The 23,308-nt window shown below is 33.7% G+C and overlaps 1 long non-coding RNA gene across 2 annotated transcripts in view; it reads right to left on the reverse strand.

Annotated features, from left to right (window-relative positions):
• Positions 1-8,636: 8,636 nt before the first annotated feature.
• LOC105881535 (uncharacterized) overlaps positions 8,637-23,308 on the reverse strand; it is a 358,441-nt gene continuing 343,769 nt past the window's right edge. For both annotated transcript variants that reach the window (XR_012919746.1, XR_012919747.1), the window contains one exon: positions 8,637-9,560. This is a non-coding gene — a long non-coding RNA (uncharacterized LOC105881535). The remainder of the gene's footprint in view (positions 9,561-23,308) is intronic.

The following is a 23,308-nucleotide window of genomic DNA, read 5'->3' on the forward strand; positions in this document are numbered from 1 at the left end:
ATACTATTGTAGAGTTACTTCCTTTGAAGATTCATATTCTGTACATGTTAAACCAACAAGTTTGGGTTTGTGTTTTATAAATGAAATAGCATATGTATTGGCACACCTTCTAGATAGCTTGATTTATCAGAGTAGGGAAATAGCATTCATTGAGCAGCTAGTTCTGTGTGCCTGTTGTGTGCTTGTTTTTTTTACAAATATTAACTTACTCAATTTTGAGGAAGTATTATATAATAATATTTTCACAGTTTTATATTGAGTAATTGATCTTCAGGGTGGTTATCTTGTCCAATAAAGTAGAAAGTGATAGAGCCTTAATTTTTTATCTAGGGATTCCTAGAACTATAATCTTCATACTTTTTTTCATAAGAAGAAACAGACCTCTTAGAATGTGTGTTTCAGATTATTCTGAAATTCAGTCTTTAGGATCTCTCTTTTAGCATAAATAATTAATTGATAAAGTTTGATCTATATGTAGAATAAACCTGGAAGATATCATTTATTTAAGCTGGAAAATTTCTCTCTTAATTTGCTTTTACAAACATGTTACTGTGGATACGTATTTTTTATTTCAAAATACTAGGGGGCTATAAATGATTTTGTTACATGGGCAGCTTTTATAATGCTTAAGTCAGGGCTATATTAGTGTGCCCATAATGTGAATAGTGTTCATTATACCTGGTTTTTAACCCTCCTTTCCTCCCTCTTCCCCCCTTTCTGATTTCTAATGACTTTTACTTCTCTCTGTTCCCATCAATTATTTCCAAATTATTAGAGAGTACATGTGGTGTTTGTTTCTTCCATATCTGAGATACTTCACCTAGCATAATGTTCTCCTTGGTGTTAAAAAAAAAAAAAGTTTTGTCCCTCTGATTTGGATATTGGTTTATTCTCTGAAAATTTCTAATGTCTGTCATAAGCCTCTACCTAAATAATTGAATTTAGGAAGGCAAATGATAAAGTGAGCTAAAAGGAAAAGTAGACTTTATTAATCTCTAGAACTTTATATTCAGTGAACAGTGACAGACAAGATTCAAGGATTTTCTAAAGCTATAGTAAAGTTTCATAAAAGCCTGAATGATGATGGGGAAAAAAAAAATCAGATATAAAGCTCAGTTCTCTAACTTCCTCAATTGCTCCTCTTTGAAGTGCACTTTCTAATACCTCTATCTACCTCTTTACCAATTGCTGAAAAGATTCTTATCCTTCAAGCAAATAACCAGTTTACTCGAAAAAACACTGTGACTTATAGTAAGTGGAACTCTGTGGAACTATTTTTATTTTTTTTTTGTAGCATATGATGACCATGATCAATACACAGTCATGGCCATGTAGAAGTGAAGGGTGAGGGTGAGGACAATCAATTAAATGCTTCAGGGATACCAGTCAGAAATTCATTGTTTGAAAATCAGTAGTATTCCACAACATGTTAGTCAATGATAGTAACATCAGAATCAATTAGATATTTAATCAGAATTTATTAATTGCTTATGACAGAAAAAGAAAATTTGGTCTCCAAAAATCTGGTATAATATTAATTATAATTATTTTTCTTCATTATTTAATGAATTAATTTAAAAATGAAACCATCATGGTCCCTGACCTTAAGCAGAACAAAGCCTAGTGAAGGGAGATAAAAGTATAACAATTAATTGCAGGAGAATATTGTAGGCACTGTAATGTGATGACAGCACTAAGTCTATTTTACCTTAGAAGCTAAGAATATCATGATAGACTTAATAAAGTAAAAAATTCCACATATTTTGTGTCTCTTTACAAGGCTTACATTCCCATCTTTCAGAATCATTTGTCTGCAATGCCACCTCTTACTCCCCTCTACTCCTCTCAGCATTACTTTGCATGCTCCTTGATTTATCTTTTCTATAAAAAACTAAGTTAAGATCCTTTACTATATAAGTTAATATTTTCAGTGAGAGATAAGTTTATTAGATGTGTTGAAAGAAAAAAAAACTATGGATAAAATATTTTAGCAAACATGGCAAAAATATTTTGGTAAGATTCATTAGCATATTAATAATCTTTTAAGTTACCATATTTATCAATTGCTATTATGCATTTCCTAGGTAATTCGTCATGAAGATTTCAGATGGGAGTAGAATTGGTTAAAGCTAGACATTCACTATAATTTATTTCCTTAACCATTGTTCTTGTTAGTGGTTATGCTTTTGTTAGTAGTAGGTATTGCTAAATAAGGCTTTTAGTTGTGTTGCCATTAAAATTTTCCAAAATTATACTATGATGGCCAATGTTCACAATAGTTCTTTTTCTATCAAAATTGAGGGATAAATTCTGATTGACTATCTCATTAATTAATGCCTATTTTATATAGAGTATTATATTTGTAGGCAGGAATTATGTTATCTTTTTATCTTCTATTGTGTCCTGCATATACTGTTTAGTCAAGAAAAATTTGTTAAAATGAAATTCCTTTATACTTCATATTGTTTCACAATTAGACACCCTATTCCCCGATCAATATATTTAATGTTTATTAATACATATTAAATTAAATTAAATATATTATGTTTACATAATATAATGATTGGTATATTTAATAATATAGTAATCAAATAAAATGCATACTATGTGTAATGATTCCTCTATGATAAACAACTAAATGTCAATTTTTATTGATTTAGTTTTAGTCATTATACAGTCGACACCATATATAATTCTGTTCAACTACGTAATCATCTATATTTGTTCACATTTTTACAGAAGTTTAACATTCTCAGTAATTTGTCCTCTCTGAGAACAGTTTAATATTTGTCCTATTCATTTTTTCTTTTCCTTTAGTAAAATTATATTTTTCAGTGACAGGAGTCAATGTCATGGCCACTTTTAGAAAATCATTCATTATAATAAGTATTCTGATTTTGATAATGCATGTATTTTGAGCCTTTAATTTACTCTCTCAAATCCTGCAGGACAGAGACAATCCACACGTAATTGGCATATATATTAAAAGACTTTTTTACTGTAGCTTGAGTTTTGTTTTTTTTGAGAAATGGGTTGATTTATAAAATATAGATTCTTCATTAGAAAGTGTAATATGCAAACATCCTAAGTATAAAGGTTAAAATCTGCTATATAATCTCCCTCTTTCCTTCTTTAATCTCACCTCTTTTCCTTTGTTCTCTTCCTATTTCATTCTTCCATCCTACAATTTAAACATTTAAAGACAGGGCAAGCTCTTAATGTCACAATGTAAGACATGTTTTTCATAGAGTATTTAAGAGTAGTATTAACAGTATTCTAAATCCTCTTCTGTACTCTATTGCCACAGTTTGGGCTTTTATCATTACTTAATTCTCAGATTTAAATGAATTCCATCTTCTTTTTATGACAATCAATTTTTGTTAATACTTAATATTAATTTTGTTTATTGAATTATAGAAAAGATTGGTACCTAAACTTGTTTATCTTACTAAGAGGATTCCATTAGGATTGTCATTATTATGGTAACAGTGGAATTTATTGCAGTAATCATTCTTCAAATTAGAAGTTAAAGAATAGCATTGAAAACCTTTAAAAATGCATTAGACGTTCTAACATTTAAAGAGAATAAACCCTAGAAATCTCAAGGAATTAATAAAAAGATCCAGTTAATTTATAAAAGCAGTATACTAAAACATAATTTAAAAATACATAGCAAGTCTCAAATCTGAGAAGTTTTGACTGATTAGTTTTCTCGAACTACTGATTAGTTTTCAAATTCTTGGCTAGAGTTAGTTGTTTTATTCTTCCAAAGGAAAGTACTAGCATATTCCAAAACAAAACAAAAGTATTACCATATCTAAATTCAACCTCTCTGATTACATTTCTTAACTGGATCTTTTTATTAATTAATTGAGATTTCTAGGGTTTACTCTCTTTATTAAGACTTCTAATGCATTTTTAAAGGTTTTCAATGCTATTCTTTAATTTCTAATAATTTCAAAGAGATTATAGATTTTTCAAGTTAAATGCATCAATCAATCACCAGAGGGCATCAGCCATTGTCAAAATGGGCTTCTGTGAAATGTTTTTTCTGCTACATTTGGAAGCAACAAGCTAGAAGGAAAGAGTCCACAGCTGAATAAGAAGATTAAAAATTCATGATGAAAAATTTCCATTTTATCTAAGACCCTTAACCTTACATCTTTTTGTAAAAATTCATAAATTTTATCAGCCATCCAAATGTCTCCTTCTCTGGGGCTTCCTATCTCAGGAGTTTTTTAAAAGCACATTTCCTTTGTCAACTGATGTTAAAGTTCCTACTTCAGTTTACTCCAAAATTAAAGGACTAAGCACAAAATTAAACTATGGTTAAGAAATGTAATTGATCGCACAAAATGAATAGAAATAAGAATTCTACGTGACAATGCCAGATTATTTCTCTTTGTGATGTTGTCATTCTCAGGGTAGGTTATGTATGTGGCATCATAAGCAGTGTTTTTCAAATTTTAACTTGCATCATAATCATTTGAAGGGCTTATTAAAACATGGAACCCATGCCCAGAGGTTCTAATTCAGTATGTCTGGGGAAGAGGAGGCAATCATTTTCATTCTGGACACATTTCCAGGTGACACTGATGATGCTGGTCTGGAAACCACTTGTTGCAAATTACTGTGTTTAAAACCGGGTAACTTATCTTGAAGTGTCATTGGCTAGCAATTTCACTCGCATTAATTAGATGACAAAGTTTTTATAAAGATTATTTCATTTATATTTTACATTGATGAAAAGGCAAAAATAAAAATATAAAAGTTAGTTTTCTTAATTTAAAATGGCTTTGGGGAAATATAAAAATAATGTTGGAAATAAAGCATGCTTTTGGGACAACTGTGGATCCAAATGATGATTTTTAGGTTGATAAATATTATTAAAATTTGTAGAAAAAAAATATCCTTGTTTGATAGAGTTGATGGGAAGGGTATTAAAGGAAAGGAAGACTATGAAGAGTTTAGTAAACAAAGCAGTTCCCAATATTATAGAGCTTATATCCCAAAAGACAAGTGTCAATACCTTTCTCACCTTTGATTCTATTGTAATTTATTTTTCCTTTTTTTATTTTCATGGAAAGAAAAGAATGGACTCTGAATTTGATAGGACCTATAAACAAAACAGTAAGAAATTTTAAAAGCATTTTTGTTGTTGTTCCAGGAAAATTGCTTTCAATAAGAAATCACAATGTCTTCTGTGAAGTGGGAAGCGTGGTAAAAAAAAAATCACAATGTCATATTTAATCAGTAATAGACAGGTTGCACAACTAGAACTAATAAATAAAAAAAAAAACTAGTTTAATGAAACTAACTTCTTCCCCTTATTATTAAGGTCATATTTCCATAGATATTCCAAAGAGATCCTGGGCTTAGAAGGTAGAGTCAAAAATTGACAGTAATTTTCAAGAAATGCAACAACTTTAGAAAAGACTCTTAGTGGTCTCATTTCCACCCTCCCTTCACTAAAATTTCTTTGTTTTTTACTATCATTCTAATTTTGTCATTTTTGAAATGATTATTTGGTAATAAGTATATAGAAATCTCTCCATTTTAAAAATATCTAATCTTGCTTTATTTATTATGTATGATGCATGCTATGAGAAAAGCACAAAAAGAGATCTCTTGCAAATTAATGTTATAGCAATACTATAATAAGATTGTTTCCTAAATAAAGAAAATACAAATGTTCTATATTTAGGATACTAGTTCAATTTATTGTTCAAAAGAATAAAAGTGATAAGCAATTTTTTTGTTTGTTTGTTTACAAGGACAAACGTGGTTCCAAGTATGCAATAATTTAAGTGATGTCCTGATTAGCAAACTGAATGCTTTTAAAATCCTCTAAAATGTGTTTATTATTTATAAATATGTGCCTTAGATTCTTTGGAGTCAGAATTTAGAAAAATCAAACTACATAAAAATAATATTAATACTAGACTTGTATTTATAATCTTGAAAATAAAACCTTACTAGAATTTTAAAAAGTAGAGTTGGAAAATAACTTAAATGCTGTCTGGATGAATATCTCCTTAATGTATAAATTATTTCTTTAATGTTAATGCAATAATTTATTTAAAAATATTTATTACATGCCTGTTGTTTGGTGGGGGTATTGTTCTATATACTGGGTCCATTAAAACAATTAATATACTGCTTCTGTTCCCCACAAATTTGTAAGCATTTAAGACAAAGGGTCAAGTAAATAAATCAGTATGATACTACATATATTAAAAGTGATAGAGCATGGGGGGGGAAACAGGTTCTGGACACTGTTTGCTTTTCCTATTGCTTTTACTATAAATACTTTCTTCAGTTTATATTGGAGATTTCTTTATCTTAAGGATTTCTCCAACAGATTAATGGCTATGATTAGTTTAACCCACTTGTTATAGTATTGTTTCCTTCGACCAATGATGGTCTATATATCTAGCCACACAATCCGGTAAGTACCAATAGAAGATGTAAGCAGAATTAAACTGGGTGGGATTTCTAGGAAAACTTTTGGTTTCTTAATAAAAGAGAAATAATCAACAGACTTTGCCTTCTTCTGCCTTTTTCTTATCACCTTATTTCCTCTTTGAAATGCTTATAGAACACATTCAGGTAAAAGAGCCATCTTGTAACAATAAGGAGACAAGGAGAAGAAAAGTCTAAGGAATTTGGACATATGTTGCCCATGACATCATCTACTTGCTACATCAATCTTATCAGCTCGTTATCTTTCTAGCCTTCTTGTTATCACATAACAAAATGTCTATCTGTTAAATGTCTATCTGTTAAATATATATCAAGGTTTCTATTATTTACAGCCAAACTCTTATTTCATACAGAGGAATAAATCTCCATTAAATTATCCTACCATCTCTGAATGAAGATAATCAATTACAAGTATCACTACTTTACAAGATGATATGTTCTAAAGATCAAATATTTTAAAAAGTGCTTACTTATAATATTTAATTAAAATTTAAGATGATCTGTTTCTTGAACTTCCATTCAAAATATTATACTATAAATCCATGTTTCTGATAGCAACAATAGCTTAAAAAATTAAAGATACCCTCAAAAATAAGATTAAAATCACTATGGACTAGCAATGAATCTGGGCCTGTGGGTATTAAGTTCAGATACAAGTAGCAGTAATCTTGATTCTATCAAAACCTTTGTAATTGTTCTACCCAGCACAGAGTGAAAAAAAATAGTAATAATTATAGTAGCGACAAAAATAAAAATTAAAAATACCTTTGCAATATTTGAGAACCACTTGGGCAACAGTGGAATATTAAGAAAACAGAGATAGTAACAAAGAACACTGTTGTGCATTCTCTCTGTACACAAGTGCAGAGTTTCTTTAGATATTGTGCCAGAAATAGAATTTCTGAGTCATGGAATATGCTTATTTTCAACATTGTTAAACACTGCCAACTGCTTTCCAAAGTTGTCATAATGACTTATCATGTGATTAACAGTGCTTAAGACTTTTCACTTCATATAGTTATAAATAATTAGTTCATATTATTATATTTTTAATATTTTTGCCAACCTAAGGGGTGTAAAATTGTATCTTTCTATTTTTATTTACATCTCTCTGGTTATTAGTTGGGTTGAGCAGCTCTTCAAAATGTTTATTAGACATTTATATTTTATCGTCTTAGAAATATCTATACATAATCTTGCCCAAATCTTTAATAAGTGTTTTTTATTATTATTGATTTGAAAATATTCTGTATTTTTCCACTAATATTTTCTCTGTTACATATGTGGAAAATTTTTATTCCACTGTTTTCTTTCATTTACCTTTACATATGTGGTATTTTGTTGCGAAAATTTATAATTTTTATATAGTCAAATATATTAAACTCTTTCTTATGATTTCTATTCTATATCTTGCCTAAGAGATCATTCTTTATTTTGAGTTCTCTAAGATATATATGTATATATTGATTTCAATACTAAAAGTATCTGTTCATTATAGATATTTATTTCAATTAGAATTTTTTTATGGTTAATAAAAGAGAGGAATCTACTTTTTCCCCTTCTCCAGAAGGCAGTCTTTTCAATGTAATTTGTTAAATAATTCATTCTTTTTTCACTGATTTTTGAATTTTTTACTAAGTGCCTATGTATTTGGAAAACATGGGTAATATTTTAAAAGATGAAAAATAATCATACCCAGTGATTTATTGTGAGAACATATCACCACCTTCAATTTGTTTTCTTATTTCACAATTATCTTAGGCAATCCTGACCTAAATCTTTACACTTCTGTAACAATATTAAAATCAATTTATCAAGATCTCCCCCCCAAAAAAAACCTATTAGGATAATGAATGTAATTGTATTATCCTTATATTTTAATTCGGAGAAATTTGACATTTTCAATATTAAGCCTTAATATTCAAAAACATGAGTATCTTTTCATTTATTCAAATCTTCTTTATGTCTTTTATTGACATTTTACAATTTTCTCTCTAGAGCTCTTTAACCTCATTTAACAATTTTAAATCACTGTTTATTTTAATATTAATTCCATTAACTTTTTTATATATGAAATGAATGATACATAAAATATGTAGAAATTTTAATAAACTATTTAATTTTTTTAATAAATAAATCATAGAATACTGATATAGAGTTGATATATAACCATACAGTTTAGATTCACATCAAACATAAAACTAGAGGCTTCCATTAAGATAGAAAAAAAACATGAAATGGAAAAGGGCATAGAAGGTTATAGCTTCATGTATAAATTATTATTCTTAAAATGATAGGATGATCTGAAGTAAATATAATTTTTTTTAACTTTTTAATAGCAGGCATTATCATCTTTATTTAATTTTCCATACAATTAGAGAAGAAGCATAACATGGCAGAGCTTTAAAAGACAAACATAATAAAATCAAATAATCCAATAAACAGAAGTGGAATATGCCAACTATGTATTAGCCATTGTTGATTTATCCAGAGAGGTATTCCACAGTTACAAAAGGAGGGACCTTTCAGGGTAAACAACACAGATTTTCAATATTCTACTTAGAATCCAAAGCAGGTGCTGCACACTGCTAAGTGTCAGCAATCTCCACTCAACCTGACACTGCAAGGCCAGTTTATAACATCATGCTTTACATCCTCATAAATCTTACATAACTGATATTCTTATACCGATGCTGCCCTGTGCTTTCTCCCAACCATCTCCACAGCAATCTCTGAAACCCCTGTTCATTATAAAGAGATCTTCCTTTAACCTGAAACTCTTCAGAGAATTCTCACTCCCTGTCCTTGCCTGAGGCTAAAACCTGACTCCCCCGCCCCTACACCCAAGCTTTCTGAAGAGGAAAGTATCCATTCTTCCATACATCATGTACCTCTGGACAGGGAGCTAATTTTGGTGGTATTCTACTAGTGTTTCATTGTCCTTTCACAAAATTTTTCATTAAAAAAATATCATGTATTCTGGGGACAGATTGCTGGGCCTGAAGTCTTTTTTCATCATTTCCTGGCTATGTGATCTTGGGCAATTAATAATTACTTCTGTGTTTCAATGCTGTCATCTGAAAAATAGAAATACAAAATAGTTAAGTTGTAGACTGATAAGAATTAATTGAGTTAATATATATAAAACACATAGAAAGTAGTTTTTATAATGTAAGCTGATTACAATATTTTCACATATATATTCATTATTATAATGTCCACTAAAATAGCCCAATCTGTATTTTTTAATCTCTACCATTGGTTTTATATATTATCCCTGTATCAGCACAGAACTTCAAACTTTTTAAAAATAAAATTCTATTTCCCTAGTAAATTATAGTCATTTACTTCATGTATTCTTTTGTGATACAATTTCAGACAAACCATGATCTTGTCTAGTCCATATATGAATGATGCTTTGCTATTGATTCACATCTAAATTGTATAAAGAACATATAAACATCAAAATGGTTATTGGTTATAAATAGGAAAACTAACAAAAAGTTCAGGAAATAATAGTTAAAACTAAATAGCTACTAGTTTTTAAATGTATAGAATGAAGGTATTTCAAGCAAATAAATGCATGCAACAGTGAAAAAAACACATTTTCTTTTTTTGTTATCTATAAATAAAAAGGGCCTACATTATAATGCAGACTTAAATGCATTTTACTATAGGTGAACACTCCATAGCTCAAATAAATTCATTTACATTCTAGTCAACAGGATAAAATCTCATCCTGTGGGAGCTGTGGCATATTGAACAATTTTTGTTGTCTCCCCAGAGCCCACTAAATAAGAATAAAGACCAAAACCAATGTAAATATAATTATGGGTTTAGAGATTTTATCTATAAATTCATTCTTCACTATAAATTGAAAAACTTTAACAAAAGTTGGAAAGAATTTAGATAAGTAGCTTGGTGTAAGGCTTTCTAGGTTATTGCCTTTGAATGGCATAATGAAGATAAGGTACACATTCAACCATTATAGAGTTAAGATACTTGCACAAGTTTTCTCAATTCTTCAAACAAGAATTCCATCCTTATAAGAATCCCAAATTGCCACTAATTCTATGATAATCTCTAAACCATAAAGCATTAAGCTACACCATTTGATGTTTTACATTTGTTTTGCATAAGTCCAAGTTTTCTGTCTAAGTCTGTGACCAATGTGAAAGTAAATAAGAAACCAAGTCTCAGCGGATGCCCTGAGCTTCTTGACACTGGCTACTTTTATAAAAAACATTATTCTGGGGTTGGGCTGGTCCTGGTGGCTCATGCCTTTAATCCTAGCACTGTGGGAGGCCAAGACAGAAGGATTGCTTGAGGTCAGGAGTTCGAGAACAGCCTCAGTAAGAATGAGATCCTGTCTCTACTAGAAATAGAAAGAAATTAGCCGGACGTGGTGGCACATGCCTATAGTCCCAGCTACTCGGGAGGCTGAGGCAGGAGGATCGCTTGAGTTTGAGGTCGTTGTGGGCAAGGCTGACATCACAGCACTCTAACCTGGGCAACAGGAGACTCTGACTCAAAAAAAAAAAAAAGTATTCTATCAACATTGCAATAACAAGATTAGTGAAGTCTTGAGAATTTTTAAATAAAAATTACTATTTCTCAAAGTGTAATCTGCAGACACCTATGTATCAAAACCATTCCAGGGGCATCTACACAGGTAAGACATTTTTCTAATAATAAGAAGACATCATTAATGTTTTCACTGTTGTGACATTCTCACTGAAGTTGTGTGACATTCTCACTGATGATCAAAAGTAATGGTATATAAAGCTCCAGGCCTTTAAACAGGAAGTGGTGGAGCCTAACTGTGATAGTAATCATTGAATTCTTCATAGTAACAAATTTGAAGTTAAAAAAAAAAATCCAGTTTTACTTAAGAATATCTTTGATGAAGGAATAAAAATTATTTATTTTATTAGATATCAACCATCTAGTATAATTTTTTTCAATATTCTATGTGATGAAATAGAAAATACACCATAAAGCCCTTTACTCAAAACTGAATTATCATCGTTATCTAAAAAAAAGCACTTTGCAATTGTTTGAGTTGTGATTAAATCCAGCCAGCCACGATTTTGGTGAAACATCATTATGCCTAAAAGAACTATAGAGGACAAACTACAGTTGTTAAGTTTTGTATATTGGACAAACATTTTCTTCAACATGAATTAAATGAATCTGCTGTCTCAAACAAATTTGAATTTATTTGTGGTTAATGATAAAATTTGAGATTTCAAGCAAAACATTATAAATTTGAAAAATATATATCAATCATGGGCTTGATAGCTTCCCAATATTTAGGTTTATTGATGAGATCAGTAGTGCTCAAAATGAGTGGGATTTAAATTTCAGTATTTTATAATGAAATATGTCAACAGTTGGGAGATCCACATGCTACAATAAAACAAATTTTCCAAATAGCCAACCATGCATAAAAGGATGGATTCCAAATGCAAGATGGACCAATGGATTTTAATGGGATCAATTATAAAAAACTCAATGTTGTGATTTCAGAATTCACTTTACAACTAACCTTTAAGAAAGTGCTACTGATTTAATTTTGGTATATTAACAATTAAAATACCCTTAATTATGAGAATAGGCTATTAAAATACTATCACTTTTCTAACAGCATATGTGTTTAAGCCTGGACTTTCTTCATATTTAAACCAAAATAAAACAATCTGTGACAGATTAAGTGCAGAGTAGATACTATACAAGAATCTAGCTGCCTTCTTTACATACCAGTATTAAACAGATTAGCAAAATTATAAAATAATTCTGATCTTCTCTTTAATTATTTCTTTTTCTTTTTTTGGAAATGTATAAATTATTTTATTTTTTAAAAACCTCTATGTTAACATATGGTTGGTTTATTATTGTTGTTTTTAAATAAAATAGTAAAATTTTCAAAATTCTTTTAGTATAAACAGCAATATATATAATCCTTATGTGCAAAAGCTCTTTGGGATCCTTAATGATTTCTAACAGTGTAAAGGAGTTCTGAGACCAAAAAGATTGAAAAACGCTAATTTAAATCAATGCCATGAGTAATCTATTTCTCAGCACTAACACCTATGTTTTCTATGTTTTTTTTTCTCCTGAAGCTGGAAATTTTATTAGTTATCTACATCAACATGAGGGGAGCCAGGTTTTTTTTAAACTACTGCATATAATTTTGAATTATTTTTATTCTTTCCTGCAGAAGTGCATTTCAATGTCTAACTAATGGTTCAGTAACATGATTTCCCCAATACTTTTCTGTTTGTTTTTGTCTTTTTTGCACAAAAGCCTGGCTCACCATAATATTATATTTTTATAACACATTTCAGCCACATTCCTGCAATAAAATTGCTAATTTAAAGACAAAGAATTTTGTATTTATTTCTCTTAAATCCAGTTTTGATTTGGCTTATAGTTCAAATCTATTGGCATTTTGTAACTGTATTTTCTATTGTAATATCTCTACCAACTCTGCATAATCTAAAATATTTAATTTTGGACTCCATCAATATAATCATTTAACAGAGCATTGATAAGAAAAAAATTTGTCACGCTATTAGAGCATGTTTTATAGATTTTCAGTAATTAATCAATGTTATTGATATATTTTTAATCAGCAACAGAATCAAAAATACTATTATTAAGCATATTCCATCATCTTACAAGAAGAAGAGGAAGAACAAGAAAAACAAGAACAAGAAAGAGGGAGGGAGGGGAGAGAGACTCTCAAACTTTTTTCTGGAATCAAGATATTATATATGATCTCTCAGTTTAAAAGGGAATGACTACTCTTTAGTGAACCCATGATGGGTCTCTGTATGCTTATGATATTATCCCTGAGTTTTTACATTTTGAAAAGCATTAATGTCAAGCTTCTTAGTAAGTTGCTCCCAGGAGACTTCTACACTCACTACATACCTTTAAAAAACAGAACATTTTCTTGCAGCTTGCTTTTGAAAACTTCCCATTTTTACTTTTATTTCTTAAAGATTATCAATAACATTTTTTCTATAAACCTTTCCGTGAACTTGAATATAATATTTAAAGGAGTTTATAACTTTTGTATTCTTATTTTGTCTTATTTGGATATTCACAATTTCTCAATATGACTTAGTATGGTGCTATTCCAAGTCTCACCGTGGAAGATAGGGAAAGCACTTGGTTAAGAAGCTTGTGAGGTGACTCTCAATGATCCCTGCCTCCTACTATTCCATGTCCTTTTGTACTGCCATCCCCTTATGTGAGGACCACACTTACTGACTCATCTATTGAATAGAATGCAATGTAAGTGATGAATAATCACTTCCAAGATTAGGTTATAAAAAACTAGTTTCTGTCTTGGGCACATTCTCCCACACTTTCTCTTGGACTACTCAGCCTGGGAGATATCAGCTGCCGTGTTGTATGGTAGCCCTGTGGACAGGTCCAGGTGGTGAGGAATCAAATCCCGCCAACAAACAGGTCAAGTAAATTGGGAGGAAGATCTCCCTCCCTGCAATGGATCTTTCAGATGAGAGCACAGCTGGAGCTGACAGCTTGAGAATATTTTCATGATATACCTTGAGTCAGTGGTTCTTGGCTAAACCATATCCAGATACCTGATCAACAGAATTTGTAATATTATAAATATTGGTTTAAGCTGCAAAGTTTTGGGGCAATTGGTCATAGATTAGCAATATAGGCACTAATGAATGTAATGTGGATTTTCTTAATGTAAAATCTGAATTCTATATCGCTTTCACCATAGGCTTTTATAAATTTTATCAATAATTTAAGAGACAGCTAGAGAAAGATCAGAAAAAATCAGGCAGAAAATTCCAAATTCTTTCACCAGTAACTAGAACATTAATAGTGTTGAAAAGTCAAGTACTAATGCTTCTATATAAGGATATAAATTAAGAGTATAATTAAAGTGGTAATTCTTGAAGCACATACAAATGCTATAGGAGGTTATTTTGCTACACTTTTGCATAATCACCAATTCTTCAGTGGCTCTGGTTCTAATAGATATGTCAAGGAAACACTAGATCGAATTAAATTGAATATTATTTATAAAGATTGTTTTGAGAGAGACAGTAAACTGTTTTCCTTAGAGTTTTTGCTCTTTTGGTAATGAAAAACCTGAGTTCTGAGGAAATAAATATTTACATTCCTGCTGCTTAGTTTGGCTCATCATTTATATCAACAATAACCACACTGTATAATATGTCTCTTTTATTCTTCACTCAATAACTTTTTTCAGTAGTTATTATTATGGCTACTTTTTTAAAAGAGACATTGAGACCTAGGGAGTTTTAATAGATTTTGTGGTAGTATCACAGTTAATAAGAAATAAGCTGAATAGCAAACAAATATAGTGGTTTTCAAATCTCATTAAAATAATCAAAATTGCAATTTATTATTTTATATTTAATGACATAATTATATAATTTATTTTCCAAAGTGTTTCAAAGAATATCAGTTTTGTGGGGTGTTAAAATGTGTTATACATTGACCAGGGGGGGCGGAGCAAGATGGCTGACGAATAACACCGCCAGACTGAGGGTCTCTGCAGAAAAGACTGATTCTAGCAGAAACTAGAGGAAAGAAGCAAGAAGACGAGCATACAGCGGACAAGGGCCGGAAGGAGGGGTACCTGAGACCCCGGGAGACTCCACGGGAGGAGGCTGCGGAGGAGAACTGGAGGCTGAGACCACCGGAGCAGCCCGAAGACCAGCGGCAAGGGTAGGTGGATCTGCTGTTTCCCCTCCCCTGCATTCGGGCCTGCTGGTGGGCTCCCCAGCGGGTGGAGAGACCTGCAAACATCAGCCCAGAGACTGCCGCCGCCTGCCAACTGTGAGCCTGTAGCAGACGTGGCACCAGGTTCCCAACTTCCTCCGGGCACCTCCGTGTGCACGGACCTGAGCTGCGCGGCAGGCGCCATATTGCCTCCTCCTCCCCTCCGCCGACCCTACCCGCGGCTGCCCAGAGAGACAATACAGCCACCAGCCAGAGGCACCTCCAGGGAACGGGACCTTCCCATTTGGGACCCCGCCCGCCCTCCCAGGTGCTGCTGGCACCGTGTTCCCAGGAAAACGGTGCCGACTCAGAGGCTGAGAGACATAGACCAAGCTTGGGCTCCCTGTGGGTGAATTAGGACCGGAAATCCTCTCCCTGGTGGGAATACAGTTTGAACTCTGGGACCCAGAGGTCGGACCTGCAGACCAGATCCCCTGCACCGAGGGCTAGCATTGCCCAGGGCACAGAAGGGTTATACGTGAACAGCCTACTGAGGTCTGTGTGCCTCCAGGGGCGGATCAGGTCCTAGAGGGCAACCCTCCTCCCAGGAGGAGGCCGTGCGCGCAACCCAGGTGGCGTTCCTGTGCAAGGAATCTCCCCGCCGGCATCACAGTCCAGGGAGGCCTGGTGGCTTGTGGTCTGGCCTGCTGGCAGAGGCCCAGGAGTAGCTGCGGAGTTGGGGAGGGTGGAAAGAAGCGAGGCCTGCTGCAGACTGCGGGTCTCAGACAGCCCCACCCCCACACCCAGACTTTCTGGCTGAGCAGGATCATTCCAGCCCCGCCCTGACAGCTCTCCCTGGAAGCAGAGAACAGAACTTTGACCCCTGCTAACGGCCTGAGGGCAGGCTTACCCAACCCAGCTCAGCCCAGAACAAGAGCTGACAACAGGACTCAAAATCAACACCATAGCCTGTTCCTCCAAGCAAACGCCACCTACTGACAGGGACGGCATCTTGCACAGCCTTTCCACGGCACCCACTCACTCAATATACAGGGAGTGGTCCAATTTCACCCACAGGCACCACCTAACGTCTCAGAAACTAAACAAGGTGTGTGAATACCCAAACAATAACCTAAGGAAAGAAACAACAACTGATCGACATGGGAAGAAATCAGAGAAAGAACTCAGGAAATATGAAGAACCAAATGGAAAACACACCCCCAAAGAGGAGTACCAGCCCCCTAGAAACGGACACCGACCAAAATCAGGCAACCAATATGACAGAAGAGGAATTTCGTATGTGGAACATAAGAACACTCACCCAGCTGCAACAACAACTCAATAACCAACACCAAGAAACCACAAAAAATCTCCAGGATATGAGAAAAGAAATAGACACATTGAAGAAAAGTGTAGCCGAACTCCTGGAAATGAAGAATCAATTCAAGGAACTACAAAATACAGTGGAAAGTCTCAAGAACAGGGTAGATGAAACAGAAGAAAGAATCTCAGAGCTTGAAGATAACACCCTCCAATTAAATAAATCAGTCACAGAAATAGAGCAGAAAAACAAGAGAAAAGAGCAAAGCTTACAAGAGCTGTGGGATTATGTGAAGAAACCTAATGTGAGGGTCATAGGGTTACAAGAAGGGGAAGAAGACAACACTCAAGGGTTGGACAAGCTGTTTGAAGATATAGTAGAGGAAAATTTCCCAGGCCTTGCTCAAAAGCTCGATATACAAGTTCAAGAAGCCCAGAGGACCCCTGGGAGATTCAATGCAAACAGGAAGACGTCACGTCATGCAGTCATTAGACTGACCAAAGTATCAACTAAAGAGGCCCTTCTAAGAGCTGTAAGACAAAAGAAGCAAGTGACATACAAGGGAAAGCCAATTCGAATAACATCAGACTTCTCTAATGAGACTTTACAAGCAAGGAGAGACTGGGGCCCCATTCTCACTCTTTTGAAACAAAACAATGCCCAGCCTAGAATATTATTCCCTGTAAAACTAAGCTTCATATATGAAGGAGAAATAAAAACATTCTCAGACAAGCAAAGGCTCAGAGAATTCACCAAGACAAGACCAGCCCTACAAGAAGTACTTAAAACAGCGTTATGCACGGAACATCATAATAATAACCCACGGATATAAAAACAACCAAAACCCAAAGATATTAAAGGCCAGATATTACAATGGCTCAAGACAGAAATCATAGCAACAACATCCAACCCAACAGAATGATCAGTAATCTACCTTACCTATCAGTTCTCTCAATAAATGTGAATGGCTTAAACTCTCCACTCAAGAGACATAGGCTGGCTGAATGGATAAGAAAATACAGGCCAAGTATATGCTGTCTTCAGGAAACACATTTAACCTGTAAGGATGCATATAGACTAAAAATAAAAGGGTGGAGATCAATATTCCAAGCAAATAGAAGCCAAAAGAAGGCTGGTGTGGCAGTTCTAATTTCAGACGATTTAGTTTTTAAACCAACAAAAGTAGTAAAAGACAAAGAGGGTCATTATATAATGGTGAAGGGCACAGTCCAACAAGAAGAGATAACAATTTTAAATATATATGCACCCAACTTAGGTGCACCCAGATTCATAAAGCAAACCTTACTGGAGCTAAGCAAATGGATTAATAGCAACTCCATAATAGCCAGGGATTTCAACACCCCACTGACGGCACGAGACAGATCCTCCAAACAGAAAATTAATAAAGAAATAATGGACTTAAACAAAACTCTAGAACAATTGGGTCTGACAGACATCTACAGAACATTCTACCCAAAATCCACTGAATATACGTTCTTCCCATCAGCTCACGGGACATTCTCTAAGATTGACCATATCCTAGGACACAAAGAAAATCTCAAGAAATTTAAAAAAATAGAAATCATACCATGTACCTTCTCAGATCACAGTGGAATAAAACTAGAAATCAACCCTAACAGAAACTCACATTTCTACACAAAAACGTGGAAATTAAACAACGTCCTACTAAATGATTACTTCGTAAACGAAGAAATCAAGACGGAAATAAAAAAGTTCTATGAAGAAAACGACAATGGAGAGACAAGTTATCAACTCCTCTGGGACACAGCTAAAGCAGTTCTAAGAGGAAAGTTTATCTCCATAAATGCCTATAACCAAAAGGCAAGAAGATCACAAATAGACAATCTAATGAAACGACTCAAAGAGCTGGAAAAAGAAGAACAGATCAACCCCAAACCCAGCAGAAGAAGTGAAATCAACAAGATCAAATCAGAACTAAATGAAATTGAAAACAGGAAAGCTATTCAGGAGATTAATAAAACAAAAAGTTGGTTCTTTGAAAAAATAAACAAGATTGACACGCCATTGGCTAAGCTAACGAAAAGCAGAAAAGAGAAATCTCTAATAAGCTCCATCAGGAATAAAAAAGGAGATATCACAACTGATCCCAAAGAGATACAAGATACAATTTATGAATACTACAAAAATCTTTATGCACACAAACTGGAAAATGTGGAGGAAATGGACACATTTCTAGAAACACACAGCCTCCCTAGGCTCAACCAGGAAGAAATAGATTCCCTGAACAGACCAATCTCAACAGCTGAAATAGAAACAGCAATTAAAAATCTCCCTAAAAAGAAAAGTCCCGGTCCAGATGGCTTCACACCTGAATTTTACCATACCTATAAAGAAGAACTAGTACCTATCTTGCAGAAACTATTCCACAACATCGAGAAGAACGGAAACCTCCCCGACACCTTTTATGAAGCGAATATTACTCTGATACCAAAACCAGGAAAGGATGCAACAAAAAAAGAAAACTACAGACCAATATCCCTAATGAATATAGATGCAAAAATTTTCAACAAAATCTTAACTAACCGAATCCAGACACTTATCAAAAAAATAATCCACCACGACCAAGTGGGCTTCATCCCAGGGATGCAGGGATGGTTCAACATACGTAAATCTATAAATGCAATTCACCACATAAACAGAAGCAAAAACAAAGACCACATGATTCTTTCAATAGATGCAGAAAAAGCTTTTGACAAAATTCAACACCCTTTCATGATACGAACACTTAAGAAAATAGGCATAGAAGGGACATACCTAAAAATGATACAAGCCATATATGACAGACCCATAGCCAACATCATACTGAATGGGGAAAGATTGAAATCATTCCCACTTAGAACTGGAACCAGACAAGGCTGCCCACTATCTCCACTTCTGTTCAACATAGTGCTGGAAGTCTTGGCTACAGCAATCAGACAGGAAAATGGAATCAAAGGTATCCAAATAGGGGCAGAAGAGATCAAACTTTCACTGTTTGCTGATGATATGATATTGTATCTAGAAAACCCCAAGGATTCAACCAAGAAACTCCTGGAACTGATCAATGAATTTAGTAAAGTCTCAGGATACAAAATCAATACACAGAAATCAGAGGCATTCATATACGCCAACAACAATCTAATTGAGAAACAAATCAAAGACTCAATTCCCTTCACAATAGCAACAAAGAAATTAAAGTACCTAGGAATATACTTAACCAAGGACGTAAAAGACCTCTACAGAGAGAACTATGAAACACTGAGGAAGGAAATAACAGAGGATGTAAACAGATGGAAATCCATACCATGCTCGTGGATCGGCAGACTCAATATCATCAAAATGTCTATACTACCCAAACTGATCTACAGATTCAATGCAATACCTATTAAAATCCCATCAGCATTCTTCACAGATATAGAAAAAATAATTTTACGCTTCGTATGGAACCAAAGAAGACCCCGAATATCAAGAGCAATTCTAGGCAACAAAAACAAAATGGGAGGCATTAATATGCCAGATATCAAACTATACTACAAAGCTGTAGTAATTAAAACAATATGGTATTGGCACAAAAACAGGAATATTGACCAGTGGAACAGATGTGAGAATCCTGATATAAAACCATCCTCATATAGCCATCTCATCTTTGACAAAGCAGACAAAAACATACGCTGGGGAAAAGAATCCCTCTTCAATAAATGGTGCTGGGAAAACTGGATAGCCACCTGTAGAAGGCTAAAACAGGACCCACACCTTTCACCTCTCACAAAAACCAACTCACGCTGGATAACAGACTTAAACCTAAGGTATGAAACTATTAGAACTCTAGAGGAAAAAGTTGGAAACACTCTCCTAGACATCGGCCTGGGCAAAGAGTTTATGAAGAAGTCCCCAAAGGCAATCACAGCAGCAACAAAAATAAATAAATGGGACATGATCAAACTACAAAGCTTCTGCACAGCCAAAGAAATAGTCATGAAAGTAAACAGACAACCTACAGAATGGGAGAAAATTTTTGCATCCTATGCATCCGATAAGGGACTGATAACTAGAATATACTTAGAACTCACGAAAATTAGGAAGAAAAAATCAAATAACCCCATTAAAAAGTGGGCAAAAGACTTGAACAGAAATTTTTCTAAAGAAGACAGAAGAATGGCCAACAAACATATGAAGAAATGCTCAACATCTCTAATCATCAGGGAAATGCAAATCAAAACCACAATGAGATATCACTTAACCCCAGTGAGAATGGCCTTCATCAAAAAATCTCCAAACAATAAATGCTGGCGTGGTTGCGGAGAGAGAGGAACACTCCTACACTGCTGGTGGGACTGCAAACTAGTTCAACCTCTGTGGAAAGCAATATGGAGATACCTTAAAGCGATACAAGTGAATCTACCATTTGATCCAGCAATCCCATTGCTGGGCATCTACCCAAATGATCCAGTGACACTCTACAAAAAAGACACCTGCACTCGAATGTTTATAGCAGCACAATTCATAATTGCAAGGCTGTGGAAACAGCCCAAGTGCCCATCAATCCAAGAATGGATTAATAAAATGTGGTATATGTACACCATGGAGTACTATTCAGCTCTAAGAAACAATGGTGATATAGCACACCTTATATTTTCCTGGTTAGAGCTGGAACCCATACTACTAAGTGAAGTATCCCAAGAATGGAAAAACAAGCACCAGATATATTCTCCAGCAAACTGGTATTAACTGAGTAGCACCTAAGTGGACACATAGGTGCTACAGTAATAGGGTATTGGGCAGGTGGGAGGGGGGAGGGGGGCGGGTATATACATACATAGTGAGTGAGATGTGCACCATCTGGGGGATGGTCATGATGGAGACTCAGACTTTTGGGGAGAGGGGGGGAAATGGGCATTTATTGAAACCTTAAAATCTGTACCCCCATAATATGCCAAAATAAAAAAAATAATTTAAAAAAAATGTGTTATAGTGAAATAAAAATTGAGTAGTGGGTTCTGGTATCAAATAATTTTGAAAAATACTAGGTTATATATATTTAAACAAACTTTGAAATTTCAGTGCCGTTAAAAAAATGTACACGTGAATAATATTGTTTTATAATTTTAAAGTATAACATGTATCGAGAAAAGTCCACAAATCCTAATATATAGCACTATGAAAGATTTCATAAAATAAAGTACCTATGTTACACCATCCATAGGAAGAAGTAGCATATTACTAGCAACTCAGAAATCCTCATAATGCTGCTCCCATTCATAAAACACCTAGCTCATGGCTAGTAATTATATTGACATCTAATGCCTTTTTCCCATCATTTTATAAATACAATCATATGTATCATATGTCTGTGTTCCTTAGGCCAGTGTTATAGTTGAAAATTCCTTCATTTTCTGTACAGTTTCAGTTCATTCATTCTCATTGCTATATAATATTCCAGTAATGAATATATCACAAGTTCTAATGAGTTCTAATGTTGCAATGGAAATGTGAATGTTTTTTTTTTTTTTTTTTAATTATTTTTTTTATTTTGGTATATTATGGGGGTACAGATTTTAAGGTTTCAATAAATGCCCATTTCCCCCCCTCCCCCCAAAAGTCTGAGTCTCCATCATGACCATCCCCCAGATGGTGCACATCTCACTCACTATGTATGTATATACCCGTCCCCCTCCCCCCTCCCACCTGCCCAGAAATGTGAATGTTTTTAAATGGAGATTAATTTGAAACTGCTGCCGCTTCAAAAATTTTGTATGTATCTTTCAATTTATCTGTTTATTTACTTATTTATTTTTTGCATGTGTCTTTTGGATGACATATACTTGGTTGTAAAAGGATTAGAATTGCAGTGAACAGGGTATGGTTATCAATATGGACTAAATTTTGTGTTCCCCTCCCCAAAATTAGTATTTTGAAACTTAATTCCCAAGCAGACACCAAATCTGTCATCACCTTGCTCTTAGACTTCCCAGCTCCAGAACTGTGAGAAATACATTTCTGCTATTTATCAGGTATCCAGTTCATAGTGTTCTATTATAGCAGCCCAAACAGATAGAGACAGTTATGTTTTGTATTAGTAGAAAGTGTCAAAATGTTTTCCAAAGTGGCCATACTAATTTATATTCTAATGCAGTGTATAATGCGTTTCTCTTTTATTCATTCTCTCGCAAAACTTTACGTGTCTTTTCTGCTTTTACACTTCTTGTGGTGCCACATGATATATTACTGTGGTTTAATTTGCTGTTCTCAGATAACAGATTAGGTTACAACTCAATTTCATTATTGTCCATTGGATATCCTATTACAGTATCTTTTGATGAACATATACTCTTATTTTTAATGTAATCTAACTTGCTAATTTTTCTTTGATATCACTTTGTGTCCTATTTAAACTTCGTTTAATGTAATATCATAAATATAGTTTCATAAATTGCTTCTAAAAGCTATTGTCTTTCATTTGAAATCTACAATACATCTGAAAGTGAATTCTCTATAGTTTGAAGTAGTTCTGAAGATTATTGCATTTCAATGTGGATATAAAGTTTACCTAGTACCTATAATGTAAAAAAAATCCTATCCCATTTCATTGCAGTCCTTCTTGTCATTAATCAGGTGAATGCCTAGTAAGGGTCTGTTTATGAAGTTTATATTCTGTATCATTACTGATATATCCTTTTTGATAATACTGTATATACTGTTTTATTTACATTATGTACTTTTGTAAGTCTCGATATATGGTATAATATT

This window comes from Microcebus murinus, chromosome 1 (assembly GCF_040939455.1).
Source record: "Microcebus murinus isolate Inina chromosome 1, M.murinus_Inina_mat1.0, whole genome shotgun sequence".
NCBI classification, from domain to species: Eukaryota; Metazoa; Chordata; class Mammalia; order Primates; family Cheirogaleidae; genus Microcebus; species Microcebus murinus.